General features: G+C 58.4%; 1 protein-coding gene across 9 annotated transcripts in view; it reads left to right on the plus strand.

Moving 5' to 3' along the window:
* Positions 1-12,469: 12,469 nt before the first annotated feature.
* Positions 12,470-15,138, plus strand: part of RGS12 (regulator of G protein signaling 12) — a 148,267-nt gene continuing 145,598 nt past the window's right edge. For 2 of the 9 annotated variants that reach the window (XM_063723294.1, XM_063723292.1), the window contains exon 1: positions 12,470-12,565. The gene's annotated coding sequence lies outside the window, so the exon portion shown is untranslated. Of the gene's footprint in view, positions 12,566-12,895; positions 14,519-15,138 lie in introns of those variants that run through there. The other 7 variants (XM_063723299.1, XM_063723297.1, XR_010139589.1 and 4 more) reach the window with 5 other exon arrangements.

Genomic DNA, 15,138 nt, shown 5'->3' on the forward strand with positions numbered 1-15,138 from the left:
ATTATTAGAAAATTGCACCCAGAAACATCATAGCCAAAATGCTGAAATCCGAACAGAAAGAGAAAAATCTTGAAAATAGCCAGGAACAATGACCTTACATGAAAAGAACAATGATGTATATTTTGGCTGACTTTTCATCAGAAATAATAGTGGTCAGAGGATAATAAAATGACAACTTTGCTTTTTTTTGTTTTTTGTTTTATTATTATTTTTTTGAGATGGAGTCTTCCTCTGTCACCCAGGCTGGAGTGCCGTGGTGTGATCTTGGCTCACTGCAAGCTCTGCCTCTTGGGTTCACGCTGTTCTCCTGCCTCAGCCTCCCAAGTAGCTGGGACTACAGGTGCCCGCCACCACGCCTGGCTAATTTTTTGAATTTTTAGAGACAGGGTTTCACCATGTTAGCCAGGATGGTCTCGATCTCCTGACCTCATTATCCATCTGCCTCGGCCTCCCAAAGTGCTGGGATTACAGGTGTGAGCCACCACACCCGGCCTGCTTTTTTTTTAAAAACAATTTGGCAACATGCATATGTATCTGGAAAAATATACTTTGTTTCATCTGTTTTTGAACCTTCTATAAATAGAATCATTTTGGCGTATTCTGCTTTATTCACTCAGCATTCTTCTGTGATTCATCCCTGGTGACATCTACAGCAGCCTGTCATTTGCCATCCCAGCTGTGTAGTCTCCAGTGCATTTTAGTGTCACACTGAGCCCATTCCCTCACTCACGGGTGTGTGAGTAGGTTCACTTCGTAAATCCATGTATGCTGCCTATGAAATTCTGCCTTGACCGTCTGGGTCTCTTTCACCTGTGCTGGGACCCCCCCTCCCTTCTTCAGACCTGCTCTGCATTCTGCTTTGTGCCAGAAGGCCGACCTCTGTGAGCTGCAGCCACCAGGCTCCCTTTCCTTCCGGCTTCTGGTTGGCTTTGGCCAGTGGGATACACCAGCAGAGATTGGAGCAGGAGGGCTGTGCTCTCTCTGGAGTCTGATAGCCCTTCGTTCCCTGAGCCTCGGCCGCCCATAGCGCTCTACTGTTGCCCGACCTGGGCTACCTCACTGCCCCCAGCATTTCCCTTAACCTTTCCACAGGTTTGTAAACAAGCCCCTCATTCAGCAAACCTAATCACTCCTTTTGAGTGCGCTGTTTCTTGATTGATAGAGGAATTAATACCAGGAAAGGCCCCAGAAAACAGATTCTCAAAATGAGATTCGAAGGCTGGATTGCTCACATATTTGATGGCTACATGATAACTTCCTTAACGGGGAAGCTGGGGCATTAAGAATTCACTGCACACACAGGCATCACAATCACTCAGATGACTACCAGGGCAGGCATGGGTGAGGCCATGGCGTTGGGAGATGCCTGTGGAACTTAGAAGCTATGACGACAGTGGAGATGTGAATATTGGGTCAAGATAGAACATCCATTGAGACGAAGACAAATTGGAGGGCTTGAATCCCAGCAGAAGGCACAGGGGGAAAATCAGAAGACCTCTGTGATAGCATGGAAGGGTTTCCTCATCTCCTGGAGCTATAGGACAGACAGGGCAAGAGTCAGGTGCAGGGCCTCGTGGAAAGGGCGGCACAGGTGAACCCTCTTGGTAGGTTCAGGGCACAGGTGGGGAAGGAGTGGGCTCCCAAGGCATGGGGTGGAGACATCTCGACAGAAAGATGAAATTAAACTTTGAATCCACTGCAGGAGACAGCCCAGACTCCAGCCTGAGAGGACGAGCCTTCCTTTTTTTTCAAAGACTTCAACGCCCAACCCTGCCCATCGGGATTTGCTACATCCCAGCATAATCTGGACAGAGAGGCGAAAGGTTGCTCTGGGCCAAGGTCACCAATCTGTAGGAGCAGGCGTTTGGGGACACAGGTGAAATGGGGTTCCAGGGGTGCCAGGCTAAGCAGGAAGCTGCACAGGACTGCACTGGCTGATGGCATCCACCTGGGTTTGGGAATTGGGTTGTTGGCTTGAGCCCCAGGGGCAGCATGAGCAATCTGCTGGGCTGGCTGAAGCCCGGCTCATCCTGGCCTGATGGGAAGCACCAGCAGGGTGCCCTGGAGGGGAGGGCTGAAGCGCGGGTGTGGGGGTGCGTCTGTGTGTGCTGGCTGCTCAGCTGCTCCCTAAACTACCCCACCGCCCCCCTGGGAGACATTAAGAAACATCCAGCCGGGCGCAGTGGCTCATGCCTGTAATCCCAGCACTTTGGGAGGCTGAGGCTAGGAGTTCAAGATCAGCCTGGCCAACATGGTGAAACCCCTCTCTACTGAAAATCACAAAAATTAGCCGAGCATGGTGGCAGGTGCCTGTAGTCCCAGCTATTTGGGAGGCTGAGGCAGGAGAATCACTTGAACCTGGGAGGCAGAGGTTGCGGTGAGCCGAGATTATGCCACTGCACTCCAGCCTGGGTGACAAGAGCAAAACTCCATCAAAAAAAAAAAAAAAAAAAAAAAAGCATTCAGTGAGGGCCAGCACCATGGTGCATGCCTGTAATCTCAACACTCAGGAGGCTGAGGTAGGAGGATGGCTTGAGTCTGGGAAGTTGAGGCTGCAGTGAGCTGTGATCCCACTGCTACGCCTGGGCAACAGGGCAAGACCCTATCTCAAAAAAAAAAAAGGACTATCCAGTGGGAGGCAGAGGTAGCAGGCAGACCCTCCTGTGGGACCCCAGCCTGCTAAGGAGGGAGGGGGGTAAGCTTGAGTCCTGGTGCTGCCCCCGCCTCTTGGTGTTCCGTCAACTCGGCTGGGCCACAGTGCTCAGTATTTGGTCGAATGCCAGTCTAGATGTCACTGTGAAGGTATTTTTTAGATAAGGTTAACATTTAAGTCAGGGAACTGCGTGTGAGGCCAATGACCTTCCACGGTGTGGGTGGGCTTCATCTGAGCAGTTGAAGGGCTTGAGAGGAAAGTCAGAGGCTCCCGAGGAGGAGGGAAGGCTGCCACCACGGTGCTCTGGACTTGAGGGGCGGCATCAGCTCCTCCCCAGGTCTCCAGCCAGCCGGTGCCTCCCTGTAGAATGCAGACCTGCCGGCCCCCACCAGCCTATGCGTCAATTTCTTAAAATCAGTCTCTCCCCTTCTTCTCTTTCTGTATCTCTGTCTATCTGCATATCCTACTGGATTTTGTTTCTCTGGATAGCACCGATACGGAGAACCCTATAGCATTCTTCGGGCACTTGCAGAAAAGTGGCCCCCACTGAGGACTTGACAGGTGGCCCAGCTGGTGGGTCTTGTCTGGGTGGTGGTAGAGCAGGGGCAGGGAATCCCGACCTGCCGGCTGGCTGCACTAAGGGGAGACCGGGGCGGCTGCTCAGGCAGCGCGTGGAAACCATTCCTTCAGCTCCCGCTCCCTGTTCATAGCAAGTGCTCCAGCTCCAGCAGAGGCCTGTTTTGGGGGTCATGACTGAAGTGACCAGAGCAATGTGAGGGACAAAGGATGTGCCAGGGTGGTGTGGCTGGGCCTCTGGGAGGGTGGGGGCCTGGAAAGAAGGGGGACTGGTGCCCAGCGCTCTGCTACACCCCTCTTTGTCCTGTAAGTCCTGTGTTGTGGCCTCCTCAGTCCTGGAAGCTACCAGGGCCCAAGGATGCAGGCAACTTGGTGGCCCCCAGGGCCTGTGCAGTGCGCTTAACCTCGTGGGGTGGGTCCGGCAGGCTGCCCCGCCCCGGAACAAGCCCCAGCCCCACTGTCACTGTTGGGGGTCAGCTCGAGGTGGTGACTCCTGGCTCCTCCTCATCCCCTCTGTCCCCCACCCCAGTCTCCTTCCAGAGCAGACTTCCGTCGACTGGCTGGTCAGAGCCACCAGGCTGTGTCCTGGCACAGGAGCCATACATGGGCGGGACTCTGGGTTCTCATGCCCTGGGGAGCGCCCGCGCCTGGGGCAGGGCTACATAGAATCCTTTGTCACCCCTCAGATTCACAGTGAGGAAAATGTCCTGCAAATACCAGCCCAGATGGAGGGAGCCACGGCTTCTCCACCACTTCCTGCCAGTGTGCGGGGCTGCGCTCCAGGGACCGCTGGGGCCGCCACCAAAAGAACAGAGCCCAGGGAACGTGGAGAGGAGCCCGGATGCCTGAGGTGAGCAAGGCAGTGCCTCCCTCCAGCCTGGCATGTCCTTCTGGTTATTCGTGAGGCCACTGCAGGGAGGGTCACCAACTGTCTGTTTTGCCTAGGACCAAGGGGGTTCCAGGGATGCAGGACCTTTGATGCTTAGCCAGGAGAGGCCACTGGGCCACCCCAAGGGCAGGTCTTCTGCCCCGGGCCACGTGTGGTTTCTTTCAACACACTGAGGAAGCCTTTCTCCTGAGATCACCAAATGCAGCCTTCTCTGTTTCTGTTCCCCATTACTGCGTATGCAGTGGGCAAACTTCCTCCGGCCCTGAAAGCTCCTGGCTGCCTGGGGATTCTCTGTGCACTCCTACATAAAAGGCAGCTTCTGTCACTCAAGCGGCAAATACAGTCTCAATTCAGAGTCAGTCCAAATCCATTACCCCAAACCTGAGATATTAATCCAAGCTCCATTCTTGGTTTAAAGCCAGTCCCTGTGGGCCCTGCTTCCCCAGCCTCCTGTGGTGGAAGCCTGTGCTGGGGGCTGCGGTGTGGAGTTTGCTCTCCTCCCTCCCGCAGGTGGATGCAGGGTGAGGGAGTGAGGAGGAATGAGGGGTGGGGGGGACCCTCGCGCCCGAGGTTGGCGAGCAGGCTTCCCGCAGGCTGGGCCTGGTGGGTGCAGGGCTCACCACTCTGGTGCCTCTGTGGTCCCTGAGTGACCCATTGGCAGGGACCTGTGCCCATTCCTGGGACCCGAGGAGTGGGTCCACTCTTGTTCTTGCCAGGGGCCTCCGACCCTTGCGGGGCAAGTGAACAGGATGACTTCACACTTTGCCGCCGGCCCGCTTGCACGGCTCATGGGAGCCCAGGCACCCCTTGTCCCCACAGACCTAGAGCCAGGCCTGTCCCTTGCAGTCCGACCATCCCGATGCGCCCGGCCCCCAATGTCCCCTCAGTGGTGCCTCCCCTCATGCTGTGGTGCACCCCCAAGAATCTCTTGCCAAATCCTGCCCTCTCCCTCCCCCGCCCCCTCCCTCCCCCGCCCCCTCCCTCCCCCACCCCCTCCCTCCCCCGCCCCCTCCCTCCCCCGCCCCCTCCCCCCGCCCCTCCCTCCCCACCCCCTCCCTCCCCCGCCCCCTCCCTCCCGCCCCCTCCCTCCCCTGCCCCCTCCCTCCCCTGCCCCCTCCCTCCCCCCGCCCCCCCTCCCCCACCCCCTCCCTCCCCCGCCCCCTCCCTCCCCTGCCCCTTCAGGAGACTGCAGTGAGCTAGGGGGTCAGGTCTCACCCTTCACTGCCACTCCAGGTCGGCGCCTTGTAACCTTCCTTGGGCTGACACCAAGACTTTGCTGTCGTGGAGAAGCCAGATAGGCAAATGGCACGACATCGGTGCAGGTCCTACAGAGCTGGTTAAACCCCGGCTCTGCCCCTGTCCGGCGGGAGTCCAGGGGGACACACTCTATCCCCTGAGCCTCAGTTTCACCATCTGAAAATTGGGGTATTAATTATACCCACTTTACGAGGCTGGCTAACTACAGTGATGTGGGGAAGTTCCCCACGCTGCACCTTTGCTGCTCACCATGAGGTCAGGGAACACAGGTGGAAAAGCCCTCCAGGTCCTCGTCAGAGGGGTCGGCTGCCTGGACGGTGGCTGAGGGCTCCAGGCCAGCCAGCTGCCCTTGCTGGGGCTGCTCATCACGCGCTGTTCACTCCAGCCCAGCTGCTGGCCGGCCACCCTCCCTCCCCATGGCCACGGGTGTTCCCGGCCACAGCCAGGACGGCGGCCGCCCAGTGCCACTTCCTGCAATCCCTGTTGCTGGTGGGAGCTTCCTAGAGCCCTGATCCGCCCCTGGTGACCACCTGCTCACAACCTGCTGTGGCTCCCGTGGCCTGAGAAGGATGCTGGTGTGCTGTAGTCTCCCTACTGGGTGCAGAGCTCAAGGTTGAGGGGCAGAGAGGAGAGCACGGCACGGATGCTGGCAACAGGCGCCCACTCCGGCCAGCCGTGCCGCCTCTCCTTTTCCTCAACTGCTCCGCTCTGCAGCTTTGCCCAGCTGCCCCCTGTGGTTTCTGTGGCTCCTGTGGTGTAGACAGGGCATCCCCAGGGCCAGCACAGCTCGGGGTGGTGGGGCAGGAAAGGCAGCCTGTGGCAGCCAGGCGGGGAAAGGCTCAGTGGGAGTATGTTCCGAGCACTTTGTCTCCCCAGGCCTCAGTTTCTGCATCTGTAAACAGGCATGTGCAGGGTTGTGAGAGTGTCAGAGAGCCCCTGTCAGGCCCTTAGTGCGCTGCTGGGCACCGAGTGGGAGCCCGGTCAGCGGTGCCTGTGGGAGCCAACGCTGTCCAGCAGGATTGAGGGGAGTACCAGACAGGCCAGGAGCTCCTTCGGGCTGGAGAGGCCTCGGGGACCTGGCTGTGATGGTGATCTGGGCCTTAATGGGTGTATGGGTCGGGGCCAGCATCAGCTTTGGGCATATATTAGGGAGTTACTGAGGAAGACAGAGAAAAAGGGACACCTAGTTCTTTTATAATGCTCCGGGAAAAGGTGAGTTCTGAGCACCACCTGCTCACTGAACAGCGGAAAAGCGAGCAGCGCCCAGGCCCCGACGCTGTGCAGAGCCCTGGGAGGGCGGTGTTTGCGCGATTGTTCAAGGGGGACTCGAAGAGCAACATTTAAAACATTTCCGATGCCATTTTCTTGTTTTGAGGCAATGCTTTCTGATTTCATGTTTATTTTCTGTAAAGGAAAACACCTTCCTAAACACACATTTTCTCAAGGCACATCACATGGTCTGAAGAAAAAAAAAAAAAAGGGACATCTTCTCCAAATTGGTATTCCTCCAGCTGGAGCAGCTCTGTTGCTGCCAAGCTTCAGTTCTTTGACAAGAAGAGACATTTCAAAGCCGGGTCCCACAGGAGGGCGGTGTTCACACCACACACGTGGCCAAGCCCTTCCTGATTCCTGAACCTGCCCCTGCCCGCTGGCCTTTGGGACCTCCCCAGCCCCTGGCCCTGGCAGCCTGATGAAGTTCTGTGTAGGAACAATATCGTCTACTTAATTAATGCATATTCTATTTGGTGACAACATCCCTAATTGCCATGAGCTCTACTTAGTAACAATATGCTCTATTTAATTAATTTTGTGTGTTCTGGTTAAAAACATTATGCTTCGTTTAATTTGTTTCATCTGCTCACCGATGGTGAATTCCACAACACAGGCACAGGAGGCTGCCCCACCTGGAAGGTGGTCCTGGGACAGAGCATGTCAAATGTGGCAGAGTGCGGGCAAGGGGCTGGCAGGCTCATTTGTCCCACGGGGCCTGGGCAGGGGCCCTCAGCTCCCACATCTCCCCCAAACTCACTGGGCCCCACACAAACCTTTCCCCTTAGCTCTGTTCGGGGGCACCCCAGCCCCTTTGCTCCATCCCTGCCCTGCTTCCCAGCATCAGTGCCAGAGTCCCTCTGGGTCCTCCCCTTCCCATGGCCGAGCCATCCAGAGACACCGTGGGCCTGCACCTGCTGGCCCTGAGCTCCCTGAGCCTGCGTGCTCCTTGCTCTGAGCGCACAGAAGGATTCGATGGCAAATAAACTACTGCCGCGTGGGGTGTGTGCACAGACCCTCAAGAGTGATGGTCCTGGCGGGTGTGTGGTGTCTGGTGGGTGCGTGGGAGGGCTGGGGCTGGGGTGGGGGCACCGGCTTCACAAAGGTTGTGACACAGAGCTGGGCCCCGACAGGAGGGGGGCAGCTGACAAGGGGGCCCCATGGGTGCAGGCAGCATCCCCACTGGGCAGGAAGGGTATGGGCCGCGCAGAGGCCTGCTGGACGCCTGGCCACCAGCACTCCCCTCCGGGCCTGGCTTCCTGGCGCAGCTCCTGAGGCTCAGCTTACCCCACACTTTGGGGCCAGGGAAATACGGGGTCATGCAGGCCCATGGGTGTCCCTTGAGGTGGACCTGGTCAAGCTCTGACGAACCCTAACTCTCTCCGGAGGACAGATGGGGTTTGGGTTACTCTGATGCCTGGGTCAGCTCAGACCCTGACACAAGCAAGCCCCCCAAAGTCTGGGTGTTCCTCCTTTCTGGGACGTATAGACCCTGGCAAGTTGCCACAGGCCCGGGGAAGGCTAGGGAAACACCTGCTTAGAGGCTCACAGGGCATTCCAGGGCCTTCTGCAAAGGGATCCGGTCCCCGTGAAGGGGCTCTGGGCCTTTGCACCAATCCCCACATGGAGACTGCATGAGGCATGTGGCTGGCCGGGGGGCCCCAGCGGCCCCAGCTCCCAGCTCTCCTTGTCTCTGATTATGGAAGCCGTCGCCCCTGCGAGCCCCATCGGTGTAGCCCCTGGAGCGGGCCGGCCCTGGCCTGGCTGCCCACTCTGCCTGCTGTTCCCTGCCCAGGAAGTGCATCTACCTGCTTCTGCCATCAGGATCCGGTTGCCCCGCTGTGGGAGGGACCCAGTCCGAGGTCCTACCTCCCTGTCAGCCTCCACCTGCTGAGGACAGCCACCACCAGGTCCCCAAGTAAGGTGTGGGTCCCTCAGAGAACATTGTTTTACATGTTTTCTTATTGGGGTAAAACACACATAACATACAATTTACCAACTTAACCATTACAATTTTTTTTTTTTTTGGAGACAGGATCTCATTCTGTTGCCCAGGCTGGAGTGCAGTGGCGTGATCTTGGCTCATTGCAACCTCTGCTTCTCAGGCTCAAGTGATCCTCCTGCCTCAGTCTCCTGAGTAGCTGGGACCACAGGCATGCACCACCATGCCCAGCTAATTTTTTGTGTTTTTGGTAGAGATGGGGTTTCACTGTGTTGCCCAGGCTGGTCTCCAACTCCTGAGCTTAAGTGAGCCACCTACGTCAGCCTTTCAAAGACCTGGGATTACAGGCATGAGCCACCATGCCTGGCCTAAACTTTTTATTTTTTACGTTTTTAATTAGTGCAAATCCCATATTTTAATTTTTTTAATTAACAAATGAAAAATTGTACAATCTGATGCTTTGATATATGTTTATACTATGGAATGATTAAATTAAGCTAATTAATGTGTCCCATCATTCACATCCCATTTTTTGTGATGAGAACATTTAAAATCTACTGTTAGAGATTTTCAAGGGTACATTATTATTGACTAGTCATCATGCTGTACAATAGCTCTTCTGAACTTAATTCATCCTGCATAGCTGAAACTTTGTGCCCTTTGACCAATGTCTCCCCAATTCCTACCCACCCACAGCCTCTGGTGAGCTGCATTCTACTCTCTGTTTCTGTGACTTAGACATTTTCAGATTCCACATGTAAGTTAGACCGGGCAATATTTGTCTTTCTGTGCCTGGCTTATTTCACTTTCATAATGTCCTCCAGGTTTATCTATGTTGTTGCAGATGGCACATTTCCTTCTTTTTAAGGCTCCAGAGTATTCAGTAATACACGATGTTTTCTTTATCCACTAATCCATCGACGAGTGCTTAGGTGGGTTCCACATCCCGGCTATTGTGAGAGGTGCCGCGGTGAACCTGGGAGTGCAGATGTCTCTTTGACACACTGATTTCATTTCCTTTGGATACATACCCAGCAGTGAGATTGCTGGATCACACGGTAGTTCTAGTTTTGATTTGTTGTGGAACCTCCATACTCTTTTCCATAATGGCTGTATCTTAACCACTGTTACATGTACAGCTCAGGGGTATCAAGCACATTCACACTGTAGTGCAAACATCTCCACCACCCATCTCCAGAATGCTTCCATCTTCCCAAACTGAAACTTTAAATAACTTGTCCTCTTCTCCCCCGCCCCTGCCACCCACCCTTCTACTATCGTCTCTATAAATGTACCTACTCTAAGAATCTCATATAAGTGGAATCAGACAGTATCTGTCCTTTGTGACAAGCTTATTTCACTCAGCATAGCGTCCTCAAGGGTCATCCGTGTTGCAGCCTGTGTTGGAATGTGGGGGGACGCCTCCACACCCCGAGTCCCGTGGAAGAATTATCATCCATCCCACTTGTTCAACTCAGGAGTGCCTTCTTGAGCAACTGTAGCCAATGAGCTGTGGGTAGGGCCGCTGAGCCGCTGCCTGGCAGGCATGGAAGAGCAGGTGCACACTTCTCCATGGCCCTCCCTGCGCCAACAGAGGCCGCCCTGCCAGTCTGGGCCCAAGAGTGAAGCCTATAGGAGCAGAACCACAGGGGCCAGGGACTGACCACCCAGAGACTTGGGCATGGTTCTGTGTCTAGCCCCTCCAGATGGACTGAATGAGTTTTGCTTAATTGGCAAGACCTACCTTTTCAAAACCTTCCAGCATGACACTTGACACCATCTCAGGCAATTTCTCCCCACTTCTGGGGGCCCTGGCTTTCACGGGGATGGACTAGTGTGCTTCCTCCCACAGAAACAGCTTCTTGGGCTACCCCCGTGCTGGGCATGAGTTCTCTCACAGGCTCGGTGACCCCTCCTATGAGCTGCTCGTCCTCTTCCCCCACCCCTGTCCATGAGGCACCTGGAGGCCGGGCAAGTGCAGAGGAAAAAGCCAAAGGGAAAGAAGAGAACTGCAGGTGGTGTTTCCCCGTCTCTCAGGGCCACTTGTCCCTGCCCTGGAGCCTGAAGAGGCTGAGCTCTGCGGCCTGCTTCCTTCTGGCTTGGCGCTGCTCTGGAAGGTTCCACCATCTGTGCATAGGCAGGAGCCAAGAAGGTCGACAGTTGCTGGGGGGCCAGGGTGGGGGAAGTTACTTTCCTGGCTCTCTCTTTCTCTTTTTTTTTTTTTTTTTTCTGAGATGGAGTTTCACTCTCTCACCTAGGCTGGAGTGCAGTGGCACGATCTCGGCTCACAGCAACCTCCGCCTCCGGGGCTCAAGCGGTTCTCCTGCCTCTGCCTCCCAACTAGCTGCGACTACAGGCGCGTGCCACCACACTTGGCTAATTTTTTGTATTTTAGTGGAGATGTGGTTTTGCCATCTTGCCCAGGGTGGTCTCGAACTCCTGAGCTCAGGCGATCTGCCCGCCTCAGCTTCTCAAAGTGCTGGGATTACTGGCGCGAGTCACCGCGCCTGGCCTCTTCCCTGGCTCTCTCTGCTGGGTCATCAAGGGCTGGCTGTGTCCCTTGGCCATAGGTCGCAGCTCCTGTTAAGTGTCTCTCTCTCCCTGTCTGGCTTCCTGTAACCGCTCTGGCCACGCTCCTTCAGCCCTGCAGGTGAAAACAGTTCCCTCCCTGCTGTTACCTCTCCCAATTCAGCACCGCCCTGTGGCTTCCCGGCTCCCGGACCGCGCCTCTGCCAGCGGGAGCCCTGCTGGACTCTTAATTGTCCCACTGAGAATGCCATTGGTTTCCTCCTGGGATCCAAACTAATCACAAAAGACTAGATGATGGAGAGCTGCCAAGAAAGTACGGGGCGGTGGCGGGGACGGAGGGGAAGCGTTTTGAGTCCATCAAGGCAGGTGACAGGAGAGAAGCAAACCCGAGAGGGGCCGAGTCCCTGGGCGGGCGGCAGGGCTGGAGCATGAACAGCAGCGAGGGATGCGTCTCGAGGGAAAAAGGCGGCGGGAGAAAATGAGGGGAAGGCAGGAAGGAAGGGGCAGGGAGACCCAGCGCCTGGGAAGGAAAACACCAAGAGGGTGAGGAAGGAACCCCTGCCTAAGGGGTGAAGGCGGCGGCGGGGACACGGCCAGAGGCGCAGGCCGGGGCCGGGCAGCTCCCCCTCTCGTGCCAGCGGTGCCTCCGGTCCCGCCCCCGCTGCTGCCCACGCTCCGGGAGAGGCAGACCCGCTGGACGCCGCAGTCACTGCGCCGCCTTCGCGGGCGTCCCGGGGCCCGGAGGGAACGGCCTTTCCTGGCTGTCCCCGTGGCTTCGCTGCGGGAACTCACGCCGCCTCCGAGGCTGCCGCCAGCTCCGGACATCTGCCCAGCCGAAAAGCCAGGGCGCCGGGGCCTGACTCCCCACACCCAGGTTTCCCGGGCACCGAGACCCAACGGGAGCCGGACTTCCTCGGACACCGACGGCGAAGGACAGAGACAGCCCAGGCAGGGGCGGCTCCTCCCGGCCACACCGACCTGCCCTTCGCAGGGTGTCCCGGGCCGGCGGAGGCAGAGAAAACCAGGTGCGGGAACGCAGTCGCTCCCAGCGCCAGGGCCCTGCCAGCGCGAGTCCACACCGAGCGCACCAGGGCCGCCGCGCCCCCAACGGAAGTCCCGCCCCCGGCCGTGGAGGCCCCGCCCCTCGCTTCTTCCCATCCCCGCTTCCCTGGCAGTCCCATTACCACGCTGTCCCGACGCGCAGGCCCTCGCCCCGCCCCATTCCCCGCCCCCGAATCACCCCGCCCCAACCCCACCCCCTTGGCCCCGCCTTACTTTAAGTTCTCCCCGCCCCTCCCCGTCCCCGCCCCTCCCGTCCCCGCCCCTCCTCCGGCCCCGGCCCCGCCCCCGCCTCGACCCCGGGGGGGCGGTGGCTGCTGAGGCGACCGTTGCGCGCGCGGGCGGTGGCGCGGGCCGGAGCGCCTGGAGCGGGAGCGAGCGGCGCGGCCCGGTAGGTGTGCGGGGCCAGGGCGGGGGCCGGGCGCGCCGTCTCCGCTCTTTCTTTCGTCTCCGGGGCGCGCGCCCGCGCCCTCCGCCTCCCGGCCGACCCCGACCAGCCCTGCGCGGCGCCCGTCCCCTCGGGGTCGCCGCCCGCCCGCCCTGCCTTTTGTTCGCCGGCCTGACTCAGGCTCCTGGTCCCGGGCCCGGCGCGGGGCGGGGCGGGGCGGGGCGGGGGCGGGCGGCGCGGGGCGCGGGCCTGTGGGGCCTCCGGCCGGGCGGGTGCGCGGCCTCCTGGGGCCCCGCGCTGTGAGGCCCGCCCGGGCCTTTGGCGGGACCCGGGGGCGGCGCCGGGCAGGGGTCCCGCGGGCGAGGAGCGCCCGGGAGCTCTGGGAAGATTCCGTCGTCGGACTCCACGAGCGGCCGCTTTGTTAGGGCAGAAGCTGCCTCCCGAGACCCGAACTCCAGATCCACTGCAGCGACCTGGGGTCGGCTCAGCCGTGGTGCCGCGATTGTGCGGTATAGACAGAGGGGTCCCAGAGCCGTGCGGTGTAGACGGAGAGAGGGCCCAAAGCTGTGGAGTGGGGACAGAGAGGGGACCCAGAGCTGTGGAGTGTAGACAGAAAGGGGGCCCAGAGCCATGGAGTATAAACGTGGAGTGTAGACAGAGAGGGGGCCCAGAGCTGTGGAGTGTGGACAGAGAGGGGGCCCAGAGCTGTGGAGTGTAGACAGAGAGGGGGCCCATAGCCGTGGAGTGTAGACAGAGAGGGGACCCATAGCTGTGGAGTGTAGACAGAGAGAGTCTCATAGCCGTGCAGACAGAGAAGGGGCCCAGAGCCGTGGAATGTCGACTGTGGAGTGTAGACAGGGGGTCCAGAGCCGTGGAGTGTAGACAGTGGAGTGTGGACAGAGAAGGGGCCCATCGCCGTGGAGTGTAGACAGAGCCGTGGAGTGTAGACAGAGCCGTGGAGTGTAGACAGATAGGGGGCCCCGAGCCATGAAGTGTAGACAGTGGAGGGTGAACAGAGAGGGAGCCCAGAGCCGTGGAGTGTGGACAGACAGGACCACCTGGCCTCTCACCTGCCTGGTCACTTGCTGGGAATGTGTCCCTGGGCAGGTGACCACCTTCTCTGTGCCTGAGTTTCCTCATTGGACCTGTCATTGGACCTGTCTTTGGGGCTGCCGCAAGGGCTAAGAGTGTCTTTGTCTGAAGTCCTCAGCGTGGTCCATGCTGTCCTGTGCAGGGCCCTTCTGAGGCCACAGGGACGTGCAGGATGGCCGGCAAGGCCTGCACAGAAGGGGCGCTGGGGAGCCTTCCCAGGCAAGGCAGCAGCCCCACCATTCACAGCAAGGAGACTACCAAGGAGGGCAGAGCGGCGGCTTCGGGCAGTAAGGGCTGCCGTGGTGGAGTCCTGCTGGCCTTCCCCTAGAGAAGGGGCTGAGGCCTGCCCCTAGAGAAGGCAACGTGGGGAGGGCAGAGCGATTCTGAGTAAGGGGGAACCAGTTTATATTTCACTTTAGAAACTAATCGTCACAGTGTGAAGTTTCTTCCCCTGAAAAAGCGATATAAAAAGGTCCATCGTGGCCAGTGCTTCTGGGGACTTGAGATGATGGGTATCGGGTGCGCAGGCCCTGCGTGGTGCCTCAGCTGGATGCTCCGCAGGTGGGGGAGTCCATGTTGGCTGAGGGCAGGGGCTCAGGCAAGGGCAGTGGGGTGGCTGAGCCTGCACAAGTTGGTGCACCCCTGTCTGGGTCTTTTTCTTAAAACTGCAAGTCCAGCGTTGTCTCTGAGGCTGGAACCTGCCCTCAGACAGGCTTACATTTCTAGCCCTGGTAACTGCAATGATGCGGATGCCTCTGTGACTGGCAGAGCAGAGGGAGGAGTGACAGGGCAGTGGTGACCGGAGGTCTCAGGGAGGTTGACAAAGACAAGGGCGGAGGAAAGGCGCCTCGACCTGGACTGGAGGTGCAGTACTGACCTGTGGAGTGCTCAGGAGAGGGCAGGGGCGGTGCGGCCTGAGGGCATGTCATGGGGAGGGTGAGGAGGTGGGAGGGAGGCACTGGACGGGGACGGCAAAGAGGAGGGAATCCAGGGTCAAGGGCTGGCTCCCTTTCTGCCCTGTTTAGAATGAGGGTCTTGGGGAAGAAGGGGTGGCCAGGCTGAGGAGACCTGTGGCGCTGGGAGCTGGGACTCAGTGAGGTCCTGGAGGTGGTGAGGGCCCAGAGGTGACAGCTGGGGACCCAGCCAGCCTGGCTGCTGCTGTGGGAAGGTCGGGAGGTAGAGGAGATGGAGGACAGGCTGAGGCTGCCGGAAGTCAGCGCTTCAGGCTGATGGAAGGGGGCTGAGCGGGCTGTGCGGGCCTGGTTGGCAGTGTGCGGATCACATTGTCTTTGGACCTTTATTTTTGTCTGAGACTGGCCAAGCAAAACAATCAGGCTGGGCTGGGTGTGGTGACTTACGCCTGTAATACTAGCACTTTGGGAGGCCGAGGCAGGTGGATCACCTGAGGTCAGGAGTTCGAGACCAGCCTGGCCAACATGGTGAAACCCCGTCTCTACTAAAAATACAAAATTATCCGGGTGTGG

This window comes from Pongo abelii, chromosome 3 (assembly GCF_028885655.2).
Source record: "Pongo abelii isolate AG06213 chromosome 3, NHGRI_mPonAbe1-v2.0_pri, whole genome shotgun sequence".
In the NCBI taxonomy this organism is placed as follows: Eukaryota; Metazoa; Chordata; class Mammalia; order Primates; family Hominidae; genus Pongo; species Pongo abelii.